Consider the following 14070-nt stretch of genomic DNA (forward strand, 5'->3'; position numbering starts at 1 on the left):
CAAACTTGCTACGCCTAGTCAGTAGAGAAAAGGTCACAATTCCTTATCTTTGCAAGTAATACATCACTGAAGCCAAAAGCTCCCCCCTAGGAAACACTGGGCTGAGAAGGTGCTGGCAGAGAATCAGGCAGTGACCGCCTGCTGCTATTGCAAGCACACCCCTTTGGCATCAGGGAGAGTAAAATATTTTTTCCCTTTATTAGAGAGGTATTTATTCACTCCAAGGGGTCTGTTTCTCTCAGACAAGGCTTTAGCACCAACTGTGCTGGCAGGAGGGAGACAGAGTAAGAGGCACCTATACATTTTTATTCTGACACCAGCTCACACACCAAGGGAAGGGGATTAAGTGGAAAGAGAAAGAGAGATCTTATCACAAATTCAAGATGAAGGAAACTACTGAACAACGACAACAGAACAGCAATGCGCAACAGCTCTTCCCAACCTCAGGCAGCATCCAGAAGCCCCAAACCATTTGATCTGGCAGTCAGAAGCAAAGCGATCCCCAGAGCACTCATGGAAATAAGAAAAAGTCTGATTTTACCCAAATGCAGGAGGAGATGCATCCTGAAGTCACAGTACGTAATGCATTCAGAGCGCTCAAGTGTTACGGGCCAGCTCTTCCATTGGTTTTCTCTGACCTAAGCAAGAGCTGCAGCTTCCACAGGCAAAGGCTGGACCAAAACACGACTGCTCAGAGCACAGATGCTGTGATCCAGGTCTGAATTTCACAGGTGCTCGGTGGGGAGGGGAAAGCAAGGTGGGGGGAAGCCCCACAGCCTGCTCAGACATTTTGGCAGGGTGCGTAAAGGGTTGCAGCTTTTTCCAAGGGGTCTTGTACTGCTTATGGTGTGCCTCTGCCAAATTTTGCAGAGCAAAGCCATCTCTCTTCCAAATCTTCCCACAAGTACTTGCAGCTTAAGATTTTGGGCATGGTGGAGATGACCTCGAATCTATCAGGCAGCTTGAGCCTCCCCCTGCACATTTTTTTTTTTTTTTTTTCTTAAATGAGCACTTGGGAAATCATTGTTGTTGGCAGAACACCATTATAAATCATGTATTACCATTTTTCACAGAGAACCACTATAAATCAAACCCCTCTTTCAGAGGCAAAGAGCAGAGCAGCACTCCAAACTACACAAAAAGGCCATAGATCCCAATATACCTATGAACTTCAGAAGAAAATTTATGTTCACCAGGAACATTTTTCACTCAGGGCAGTGAGAAATCCATATGCCCTTTCCGTGGGTGTCCCGGGGAACGGGATGTGCGAGTACAGAAGCCGGACTATTCTTTGGGAGAAATTCTAGAGGGCATTTCTCATTAAAGAGACATTCCTGTAAATAAAGGAGACTACTGTATATCATCTCTCACCCAAGGCAGATGCTTTAACGCAAGCCCGAGAGGCAGGACTGCTCAGGCTCAGAGCATGAGTTAAGTCCTGGGAAGGGATCTGGAAAATGCCACCGCTGACAGCGGAGGGGAGCAAGGGGAAGCGGAGGAAGCTGATTTTAAATCACAGAAACAACAGACTACATGTAGACTACATCATGCTGTGGCAGAAGCAAGTGAGGGGCACTGGTGTTCAATCTTCATCATTGTTAAATACTGGTTTACCTCTCAAATGCGTGGTGCCCTGAGCAGAGCTTAGCTCAACTTCTACCATCAGCTGCACACACAGAAGTTTGGAGTCAGTTACAGGGCACTCGTAGTCCTACTTACTGCACATTTATTCAAGGTAACAATCTTTTCCGTCCACTTCAGGGCACCATTCCCCTTCCACAGACAGAGATCATCTAGCTGGAAGGTGACCTCAGTAGGCTCAGCTGGAGTTTTACCTGGTCTTAAAAGGAGAACATTATCTTATTAAAATCACCAGAAGTTTATCCCTGTGGCTTTCAATAATCAGTCCAGAAGACACTTTAGGCCCTACTGCTACTCTTCTTAATCCTGTTGAACAGCATTCTTCCTTTGCAATTGAAATCCTTCCACACAGGAGCAGCAGAGCCAGAGATGAATCCCCCCCACCTTCAGCCACCTAAATGCAAGGCGTTTAGTGTAAAATGGCAATCTGTGCTCCTGCTCCAGTCAGGCACTGCAGAGAGAGAGAAATCTTACGTACGTGGGTTTATAAAAGACAAGGAATCCTACTATACAAACACTTCTTTCTTGCCATTGCTTACAGAAGATGCTAGCAGCTTATCATTGCAGTACTGTAATACATAGTAAAACACCCAAAAAACCTATTTCCTCATCTACTAAAGGTCAGCACACACTCAGTTGCTTTGTTAATCTGAAGTCCTAAAAACAAAAATGTAAATCACTTCACCAGCACAAGCCCCAAAGGTCAAGTGACTCCAGTTTATTCCAGAAGAACAGTTTGTACAAATCTAATTAGATAATTTACAAGTTTTACAGCAAAGCCCTGAGTCATCTGTAAAACAAATTCAGACTAGTGTCATCAAGAAAGTTGCAAAAGTTTTTGAATAAGGAGAACATAACCACAGTATCGGGGAACAAATTTCTCATTTGACTCACAAACCCGACTCTTTTTCATGAACTCCCATAAGGTGACCAGTAGAATCAGTTTGACCTCAAAAATTGAAGTTTGCCATGCAGATGTAAGTTAGTAAAAAAAAAAAAGTCACCAAAGGAAGCACTGAGAACAGACATCCACAAAGCATTAACAGCAGTATAAAAACCACATGGTGCCAAGAAAAAATATGATATACGAGTGACACAAAAGCAATCCACACAAAAAGAGAAAGCCTAGAGAATCCTGATACGTTTCAAGCTGAGACTGCTCCATGCATGTCAGGAGGTCTGTACAGAGAAAGATGATCATTTTAAAGAAAGTAAGGAACTCCAGTTTCCCAATACTTCCTCTAGGAACTCCATAGAGAGGGTTACTCAACCCTTTGCGTTATTTCGTTCACACACAGGAGCCTAGAAAATACTGTTGTAATAAGAGTTAGCTTTCTGTCCGCAGCTGGGGCAGGAAGGGAGGAACTTCACTCTTAGATGCTCCAGTTGCCCAAAGATTTAATAGCTTCCATTTGCAACATGATGATTGCTTAAGTTAAAAAAGAATTAAAAAAAAAAAAAGAATTTGAGTAGTATCAGAGGTTTCAGACTGGGAATTTAAATACATGGTTACTGTGGGTGTTCCCTTTCCTAAGAGAAGATTTACATAGCCAAAGTCTGGCATGTCTCCAAAATGTTTGCTTCTCTAAGAACACAGAGTTACTAGAACAGCCTGTGGTGTGCCCCTACAGCATTTAATGCATTCCTCCAGAGCAGGGAGTTAGGCTCAGCCTAGCTTCTCCCTGGCCAACCTAGGTCCAAAGAAAAGGCATGAAGTCATGCCCTACAAACCCCCTTCTAGGTAAGCTGTTGGGCTTTGCCTGCCTGCTCAGCTCCAGACTGTCTCAGCTACACTGCCTTCAGCATCTGAACCAGCAACCTTTTTTTCCACTGCTTTCTATTTATATTGTCATACTTATGTAATTCCTCTAAAATTAAACATGTACTATTTATTTTCTGCAGTACCTACAGCATTACTTAGGAGTTGTTACAAGTAGCAGTGAAAAAAAATTATGCCTAAGATAACCTATGTAGAAAGCTTAGGTATGGCCTTCTGTTTAATCACTCTCACTAGGAACTAACTAAAAATGAAGCTGCAGTGAAGCAAATTTAAAATGTCTAACAGGAGGAAATTTAGGTAATGCACTACCATCAAGTATTTTGGGGGTTTGGGTTTTAAGTTTAAAACAACACCAAGCATGGATTAGCATTAAAGTATTTCCAAAATAACAATATGAGATAATGTTTATTCCTAACATGTCTCAGACTAAGTTTTTGTTTGCTTAACACAGCAGCTGCTTGCAAGGATGTCTGCAGGTGCTCCCTACCAGCACCAGTCCATAACCTCAAATATTAAGGTATCAAAACTCAGACTCAGTTTTTCCCCCAGTTTGGATCCCATTTGTGAGCTCCAGATGTCAGCACTGTCCCCTTTCCAAGGCATGCATCCCCACCGCATGCCACCAGCCCCATCAGGCTGGAAACCCCCTTCCCGCCAGTGGGCGTCCACACTGCTCTACAGGACAAATCTGGACATTTGCTTCTGCTTAACGCTACGTATAAGTCAACATTTCTATTTCTATTGACTCGCATTTGGTTTTGTTCCCTTTATAGTTGGGAATCAGAGTTTTTAGATACAGTCTTGTTTACTAGGATTCCTGTGGATGGGTTTGTGGTAAATTTGTATTCTTGTAGATACTCAGCCATTAGGGGTTATATTACATTGGAGTAGCCCCAGCCTGCTCATGATCTAACCACCCTTCCACAATTAGAAGTAAGGTTTTAATGAAAAGGAAGGCGAGACTATGTCCCTTCTATTTAAACGCACTAAGAATGGGCAGGCATTAAAAACGGCTACATAACACAACAATTTCTAGCAGAAATAGTTCTCTTACAAAGGTAGCAGATGCTTATCTGACAGCAAGCAAATCATATTCTCAAAACCACTAAATAACTGCACTTCTCTCCCCTGTAAGTGTGCGATTACCAACTTTTATAGATCTTACAGCACCCACCCAGTTAAACTAAAACATAAGCACGCATGACTGCTACAGAACAATAACCAGCACGGGTTGGGTACAATTACAGGGCGTTTCCTAAGAGCACAGTTCACATCAGGATAGGGCGTTCAACCCAGCCCTACATCGTGCATAAGCCTTTTAAGACAGACAAAGGAAAATTTAATCTCAGAAGAGCAGAGACTCTCTGCAGCCTTAATAGCAGGTTACATGGAGATAATTACGTACTGGAGATATCCCACATTGACTTAGTGCAATATCATAGCAAGGACCCCCAGTCCATCCCAGCTGTGAAGATTTTAGAGTTGTGTACTTTCAGATGGTTCACAAATACCTGTCCTGATTTTTTTTTTTTTCCCCCAGATCAGTGGAGAAGGCTAGACTTGTTCTCAGCTGCTTTTCCTACCCTGCCACAGTACTCTGCCTGTGTTTCATGTCCTTAGTGTATTTAGCACTAACAAAGCCACTCAGATACCCTTCTGTTCAGCAGATAGAACAAGTTTTCTATCCGACTTCAGTGATTATTACCTTGCCTTCCAGGGATGTCACATCATCTGCATTCCCCAGGGAACAGGGGGCATATTAGGTACCTAATCCACACTTGTAGAAAGAAGCATTGCAAATACCTTTCACTCATTGCAAAAATTTAGTATGTAGCAGCTAATTTAATACACAGCATAGTAACTGCTTAGAAACAGTTCCCCAGCCCCACCTCTTCCACTGCTAGGAGCACTCCAAATAAATGGAAGTCCTACTCCTGACAGAGCTGGAACAGGAGGCAAGGGTCAATAAACCTCAGTCAGGGGTTTCATATAAGATAATAGGCATAAAACAACATAGCTTTGGCTGATAAGACCTTGCTACAAGGTCATACGGCAGAAAAAGTGCAATAGATTCTAATCACAGTAGAGGAGATAGATTTATTTCTGTGGGATCTTGTGAAGTGTGGTCACGAACAAAGCATATCAGGTTGGCCAAGTTGTTAGAATGAGCATCCACAACAAAATAATTGAGATTTTACTTCAAAACTGCTGTTTTGAAGCAAATATAGCAAAAAGTTCACACTTTTGAGTGAGAACCAGATGAATGAGAAATAAAATATTTGTGTTGAAAGCTTTGGGTGCAATACTGGAACAGAAATAAAAGTATTTAAATTTTATATTACAAACACCCTAATTCTGGGGATGAAAGGGAGAAAGAAGCTAATTTTCAAAGAACACCACAACTGATGACTGAAGTCTCCTTTGCAGAGAGTCATAAAACTCCAGCATGCACTTGGCTACAAGTGCCCAGCCATGCTCATTTCTATTTGTCAAATATAGTCTGGATTTAACTGTGGTTCTCAAGTTTCTGCCAAGGTTTATACAAAACCTGAACCTCAAATGTAATGAAAGAAGGTTGAAAGAAGAGATCTGGCAACAACCTTTCAGGTTTTATTCAAGTAGGGCTTTAATTATGGAGGAAAGTGGACCTGGACATCCGTCAGCACTTTAATATAGTGTCTTCAAGTGTGACCACATTGTTTAACTCCTTCACATCAAATTGAAATGTTTATTTTGTAGTATTACGCAAAAGATTTAAACATAATTGTTTTTTCTGGGCATATCAAGGAACAGATCAATCAGAAACAAAATCTAATCCAAACCAACTCAAGCTCAATCCCCTCTTGAAATTTTGGGTTCTTTTAAACAGAGAAATTGAGATCTTCCCTTAACAGCTCTTCTCTCTTCCTAAGTGCCTTTCTCTCTTCTGTCCCTATAGACCTTTCCCAGGTCCCACTATTTAGAAACTTGCCCTTTTTAAGCACTTCGGAGTTAATTACTTACAGATATTTGGAACAAATGTAGTAGAACATTTCTACTTGAGCTGGAGTTACTGGCTTAATACTGCATATGCTAAACTGCCTTGCACAAGACAAGCTCTTAAATTATACAGAGGCACAATGACTCTACAGACATTAGGAGAAAGCCTTCCAAAGCCTTCACTCTCTGAATGCAGGAGAAAATTATGTGAGCATGGAAGATTGGCAGGGGAGGAAATAGAGCCTGTAGCTAATACCATTCCTTTTCCCATACTCAAACACAAAAATGATTAGCTACTGTAACCTGGAAAACAAGCAATTGCAACTAAATTTCACTAAATTCGTTGTTTAGAAAAGAGCTTAGGTGAGCAGCAGAATTCTTCCTCTTGGATAGATGTTTCATATCGCAGTGGTGGCATCTTAAGCCACCTCACCAGTGCCTGCTCTTGGTGTCTTGACTGAGACCTGAGTAGTTGTCTAACGAATCTAACCTAGGCTTTCTTCTCCTGAATTATATGCCTTCCTGAAGACATTCCCATGCACCTTTGTGTCCATGCTCTTAAGTATCCTCCTATTCTTCAGCTCTCCTGGCTTCATGACTGGCATCTCTTTAGTCCTATATATGTTCTTCCCATCTCCCATCGAACTGGTCAGCCAATCTATGTCTGAGGATAGCTGTGCCTTCATTATTTCATTTTTAATTGTTTCTTTTCTATAAAATTAATACCTTGTTTTTCTCTGATCCATTCTCCTCCTCCTTCGGGGCGGGGGGGGGGCGGGGAGCGTGGAGAGAGAGAAAATTTGAAGGCAAATCCCCAGTGGAACTAATTTTCATCACCCTTGGCACTTCTATAATTGATTGCAGCTCTCACTCCATTGCTCTAATGAGAGGAGCGAGAGCTCTTTTGCCAGCGGATGGGTTATGAGACCCTCAGGTTTCCCGATAATACACTTTATTAGCAGGACTGTGCAAATGAGGAACGGAGTCCCTCTTGCTCATCTAATAATACCCAGGACATTCAAATTAGTTTCTTTTCCCCTCTAGCGCTTGCTCCCATAGGTTTTGGATAAACCTTCCTTGCAAGATTGGAGAGTACTGAGCATCCCCGAGCCATGCAATCACACATCCTCTTTCTGCTGCTGGAAAAATGGCCATGATCCTCTGGGCATCGCCCAGACCATAGCCTGGATGCAGAAAGAACAGCAATGCCACAGAGCTGAGCTCCTTCACACCCCACAGTTGTCCTGCTGCCTGGTCCCTGCTTTCCTCCCACCACATAGGAGCCGTGATAATGGAAAATGGGGGCAGGGAAGAGCCTCTTTTCACCCCCAGACAGGCTCAAATGATGCTGTTTCCATGGTTATTTGTCACCATAGTTTTTGTATGAAATATGTTGTGTTTTGTCTCATTGACACCTCAGGGGGACACTCCAGCCAGTAATGTACCCTCCAACTTTTAATTATCAAAGTCAGTTACACAAAGCTTCACCAGTTTTTTCTTGGCAAAACAAATCATATGCTTGATTAGAGCAACAAATCCAAGGAATGCTGCAGCTCCTCATTCATCTAAGATTCAGCATGCTTTTTTAAACCAATAAGCAAAGTTGGAGATACATTCACAGCATTGCACTCTTGATGTCATCTGAACTAGGCCTTCAAATGAGACAACTGGTTGTTGTGACACTCAAAACAACTAGACCCACCGTTTTATTGTCATCCTGTGCTAATTTTCCCAAACTACCAGCATTTTGTTCATTAAAAATGCTGAAACATAGGCAACGACTGCATGAAGAGCTTGTTCAGCTGTCAGAGAACCAGCCTCAGACATGGATGAACTCAGAGGAGGTTAGGAGTGTGGGTACTTTGTGCTTAATGGGGAGATGCAACTGCCCTAAGAGTTTCTCCATCCCAAACTCCTGACAATAACCACTGGTCACATCTTCCAGCTAGAGCACATCAACACAGGGCTGCCGCTTTGAAGAGCAGGAGAGCACACCATCAGAGAACCCACAGCAGATTCTTCTCAAATATGGAATCAGAGCAGTTGAGTACAAAATCTTCATTTTTACGCTGTCATTTCTAACCATGACCATATTTCTTGTCATATGTTTCACTTTAAGCAGATTGCATTTGTAACCTGGTCAAGTTAGTGTTTTTCTGGAGCAATGCAGACTGACCTCCAAGTGCCATTCTGGGGGCAGTGCAAAGTTGTGTGATTGATGACACTTCAGTACAGTTTATTGTCTGAAGAGTCCTATCTGATGCATGTGTTTCAAATATACAACATTTAACAGTTGTACCTGACACCTGACTTCTGTAGAACCTTTGTTCCTTAATTAACTTTACAGACTATCACTAAGCAGTCTTTTAACACCAGCATCAGGGAAGAAAGTGACTCAGAGACAATAACTCAATGGGAAAGTCAAAAGATTTGTTGCAAGCAAGAAGAAAGTAAGTGCCCAGCCTGGGACTGAAAACCCTGAGGCACATGCCCTCTTAACGAATGATATGCATCTGTATATGATTTATTGGAACATTTCGTAAAATATTATAGAACATCAAGTTACTTTGAGATGTATGCATTTCATTACTCATCATGTGTGTTTCAGTCTATGACAAATAGTTTTAGTTTCCACTGCACAAAGTCTATAAATATACGAGTTGTTATAACCAGAAAAAGATAGCATTTTCTACATGCTTGCTTGCTTCCTTCTTGAAGTAAAAAAAAAAAGTCCCTATGTTCAGCACTGTCCCCAGCTTGATCTCTACTGTCGCCATCAAACCTGCAAACTGACTTTGGCACTACATTGCGCTGATCAGTACTTTACTTTTAATGCACCAATATGTTACACTCGAAACATTTTTTTTTAAGCAGTTCAAGAGACTTACATCTACATTAAAAGTAATCACAGGCAGCATTTTACACTGATTGATGAAATAGCAAGATCATTTTGTGTACTTCACTTAAGTATCTGAAAGTCTCCAAAAGCATATCTTGCATCATGAAATGCACTTGGAATCACTACCTTATCTGTACAAATCACCAGGAAAATATTAACGCATCTGCTCTCAGAGGAAGGAAAAAAAAATGGACTCAAATGCTCACTCTGCTCTAAATAATTAAGCATAACCAGCAGAATTGAGAGACTGGCAGTGCAGATGTTTCTCCGTGTTGTTAGTGCAGCCAATGGGCTGCAGATTTCCCAGCTCCCCTGGTTCTTCAGCTGCTTTCAGCAGCTTCACATTCACATTCCATTAACGGGGGACAGTTAATTCTGTCAACTGTGCTGCTTTGAAAATCGCTGCAAGTAAAAAAACAACTTCTAACTGAATGTCTTTCCCTGTGTGAATATAACAACTTTTCCCAGTGACAGAAATTCTGCAGTGAGTAGTGGCAAGCCTTGCTTTGCTGAAACCTCCTGCAAACCCACACAGCAAAACCAAAACCTGATGTTAGTAACAGTCATCTCTTTGCTGAAATCACTAGAGTTGAACCCGAGAACAAAATAAGGTGGAATTTGATTAGATATACATTTTCTTTTTACTTGGGCAAATCCTGCTTAAATTTATACCAGCACAACCAAGCAACTGCAACAACAGAAGTGTATGACTCTATTGGCATATGTACTGAGATTTATGCATAAAGCTATCCATAACTGAACAGGCTTATCACCGCAGAACAACGAAAATAACGTACATAAGATCTACAGTACACGTAACCATTACATTTCAATTTGTTTTCTGAAGAGACACATATTCTCTATGGGATAATCCAGTCCTGCAATTCAATTCTTTTAAAAACACACGCAAGGCACATTTAGGAGGGCTTCAACTCCTTGTGTGTCAAAAAGGATCACATCACTTTCTCAACCAGAGTATAGCATGCACACACGCTACTAGAATTTTACCATTAAATTACTTGCACCATGTCCAACGACTTCACCTAAAAGCCATTGCTAGAGGCTACAAAAAAATCTCCGTAGTACTCACAGGCCAGGAAGTACTCCAGGTTCATGGTTATTCTGCTGCAGCAATGTCAGAGCCATTGACTACTGTGCACTGCGCTACCCTGGGATGAATCCTGTCTAGGAAAGGCAAGCCCTTGTCACCCATCCTGTTGGCTTTACTTCATTACTCTGAAAAACAGGTTTTCTGGCAGCCAGCAATCCTTATCTGTGTGGACTGTTAACAGTAGAGAGCCTTTCCCTCCTTGCAACATAGCTGTATATCTGTCTAGAAGCATAAACCAACTTCAGGGACCCAGTAAGAGCTTGTAGGAGGACCCAGAGTCTCTCTGAGCTTGCTAGAGTGACAGCAGATTTTCCTCTTCCCCAGTAGCTGGCTGTTCTGCATCTACTTCTATTGCAAAACACTGGAAAGGGGAGAACTAGACCAGACCCCAGCTTCAGACCTCTCTGTGAGACCAAGATGAATTCTACAACTTCTTTTGAACTGAAGAACTCCTCTAATTCTTCAGTCTCAATAACACAAAGAGGGACAGATATTTTTAGCTTAAGAAGTGACGTCTTCTAAAGCTCGTGCTTAAATACAAAAGGATCAGAACAAAAATACCAATGCATTATGGTATATAAACATTGAATTCCTAGATTGTATCCTGTTAAGCACAACCCTGGGTAGAGTTACATAAATTGTGTTCACCAAAGTAACACAGCACAAGTCAAAGTAGCCATTACAATTTCACTGCCACTTGTCCGTCCTAAAGCAGTGTGGTAAATATAACTGTTGCATCAGCAAATCTGAGGCAGCAAGAACCTCAGTCTGATTGGGAAGACTAAATTTGTTTTGCTCTGGCAGAAAAAGCATTATTCTGGATGTCTGTCCTGCCTTGAAGAGCGGCTCTTCATCCATCCAAACCCAATGTTAGAAAGACAGAGGGGAGAAGTTGTGTGGGAAAGTGACAACGAGATGCACTTGTCTCATGGCTTAGCCAGGGCCCTTCTGAGAAGGCAAGGAGACTACCAGAACAAGAGTCCTGAATGATTTTGGCCTGAAGTCCCCCAAGCCCTCTTCCCCCCAGTAGGTACAGGTGAATAGGAAATCGGTAGCATTTAGGGTCAGGGTTACACGTTGTACAATGTGCTTCCCGCTTCCACGCAACGTTAGCTGATACCTCGAGGAGAGAAGACACAGGACCCTGGAAAGGAGACCCTGACTTACAGGGCCACCTCCTCACATCATCTGCCTTTTGCAAGCCTTCCAGCCAATTTAATGATGACCTTCACTGCAAGTCTCAGGAGGGAAGCCACAAACCAAATGGAGGGGGAATCAACTGACAGCAATTTTATAGTCAAGGCCACTCCTAAAAAATGTCCGCAAAAATAAAAGAAGTGGTGGTGAAAGAAAGAAGTTTGGGTCAATGTGCCCTTGTTGCAAGTAATCAGTACTCCAGCGTGTCCTGTAAAATTTAGATTCCCAGATGTGCCTGTAACCAGAAACAACCATGAACCATCCTCCCTGAAGTCAGGATATAGCTCCTGATCTTCCAGAGATATCGCGTGAGACCAAAGATGGGAATATAGAATTAATACCAAAATCCACCCCCCTAGATCATTTGTTTTTCCACAAGTATGTTAAGTACACAATATAGGAAGCTCTTCAAGAAAACAAATCTTTGTCTTTCTATGCTTAATGCAAAAACACAAAACAAATTTTTGCTGAAATGAGACATACTGTCACTCGCCCGTAACTTAGTTTGATTTAAATTATACCCATAAAAGCAGCGTGGCTGCTTAGTGCCAAGAATCATGTTTCAGTCTTGGGATGTTTTCTGCCATGGACTAACACACCTTCTTGCATTTTGAGAAGTTAACATAGAATTTTTGTGATGTTGGGAAATACATTTAGAAAATATGACTTGGAACACCTCAGTAACAATACAGGAGCTGAAATGTCAACCATTTACAACAGCTCAGAAAATAACCTTTGGCATCTGGTAGGTAGAATCCACAACAGAGAAACTGCACTGGAAGAATACTGTTAATTATTTAAAAAGTGAGCAGAGTCCAGCCTGGAACAAAACTACCTACTCCTCTGAGGGAAATAGTTGAAGATAACAAACTTCAAGGCAAAAAAGCATCCACTATAACTGACTCAGAACTGACAACTCCCTGCTTTTCTCAATCCTCAGCTCTTTTTCCATGAAGATAGTGCCTTGACAGAAGGCAGTCATTTCTGGCATCAGCTATGAATGAACTAGCTCGTTATCAGCAATTTTACAACTTCCTGCGCTTAGGAACAAAGTGTCCCAAAAAAGAATTGCTGCGCTTGTTCTCTCTCTCCTCGAAACTGCCACACAGGCTTATCCAGCACAATGAAAATAGATGTTAGCAGCTTTATTTTGGACAAACAATTCAGAAGGCAGTAGGGGGGAGAACAACAGCAGAGGTGAAAACAGCCCCCAATTCAAGAAGGGGGACGGGGAGCACCCTTCTCTTCAGCAGAGCCAGAAGGGCCTGGTGTTAGACCAGTCCCACAGCAACTGAACTCTGGGGGCTTCAACACAAGTAAGAAATAAAGGTAACAGCAGATATCACACCATTTCTTAGCTTGGGCACCATTATTTCCTGGGAGACGCTACATTAATTGTGTGTAAACCAAAACATGCAAGTGGAATCTCACTCTGGTTTTGGGAGCAGGGCATGGGGATAGGCGACCACAGGAGATGGACAGTGCTCAGTGCTCAAGCACGTCTCTGTAAGCATGACTCAGGTCTACACTGCTCAGGTTTTACTGCAAGCAAGACAACAGAAATATCCAGCTATTCAGTGACCCGTGAATATTACGCAGGGGAAAAGCCTTCATGTGCAAAACACCTGCTCTGCTGGGAACTGCAACAGACTTCCCACCCGAGGCAGATATTTCACCCTTGAAAGCAACGAGCCCACCTCACCTACATCCTAAACCAGCTTCATCTTTGTCTTGGTATACCTCTCCCATGAAGTTCACATCAGGAAGATTCCCTGAGCTGGACTCAATGCAAAGGTATGGTTAAGAAGCTTCTTTTTATGGTCCTCACTATTGGTTGAAAGTATAAGTTACCTTTATAGGATGTCCATCTTAATATTGAGAGGAGAGCGCAGACACAGGAGAAGAGACATCTGTAAGGATATCATGCTGAAGGAGTCCTGCATTAAAGCACACTATCTAAAGTCAGACCTGGCTGGTAGAGACCAACTGGTCTCAAAATGCTCACAGCTAATCACTTTTACCGAAGCTGTTTTACAGCTAGAGGGACTGATGAACAGATGGCTGAAATGCAATGCAGCAGACCTGCAGTCAAGCAAGACACAGTAGTTTTTGGCCCCAGCGTGATCCTCTGCACATGGAGAAAATTGTCCCTTGTTCCAGCGCACTTTCATTGCATGAGACAAGATTGATCGCAAAGCGGCAAACCAGCTGGTTTTGTCTAAACTCAGGAATCCCTTAAAAATCCAAATCCATGTTTTCTTCATAAAAAAAAAAGCCCTCTATCAGGTTCAGCAACAGTGCATATAGAGAAGTCACAGAAGTCAGCCCCAAAACAGAGGGAAGGGAGCAGAAATTACATTTGCAGAGCAGGAAGCAGACGCTTCTGGCAATGGTTCTGCTCAGCCACCAGAGCGCCTCGAGGAGGATTACGCAAGAAATAAACTCTCAGTTTAAAGTATGTAA

The sequence above is a fragment of the Aquila chrysaetos genome, chromosome 20, assembly GCF_900496995.4.
Source record: "Aquila chrysaetos chrysaetos chromosome 20, bAquChr1.4, whole genome shotgun sequence".
Classification (NCBI taxonomy): domain Eukaryota; kingdom Metazoa; phylum Chordata; class Aves; order Accipitriformes; family Accipitridae; genus Aquila; species Aquila chrysaetos.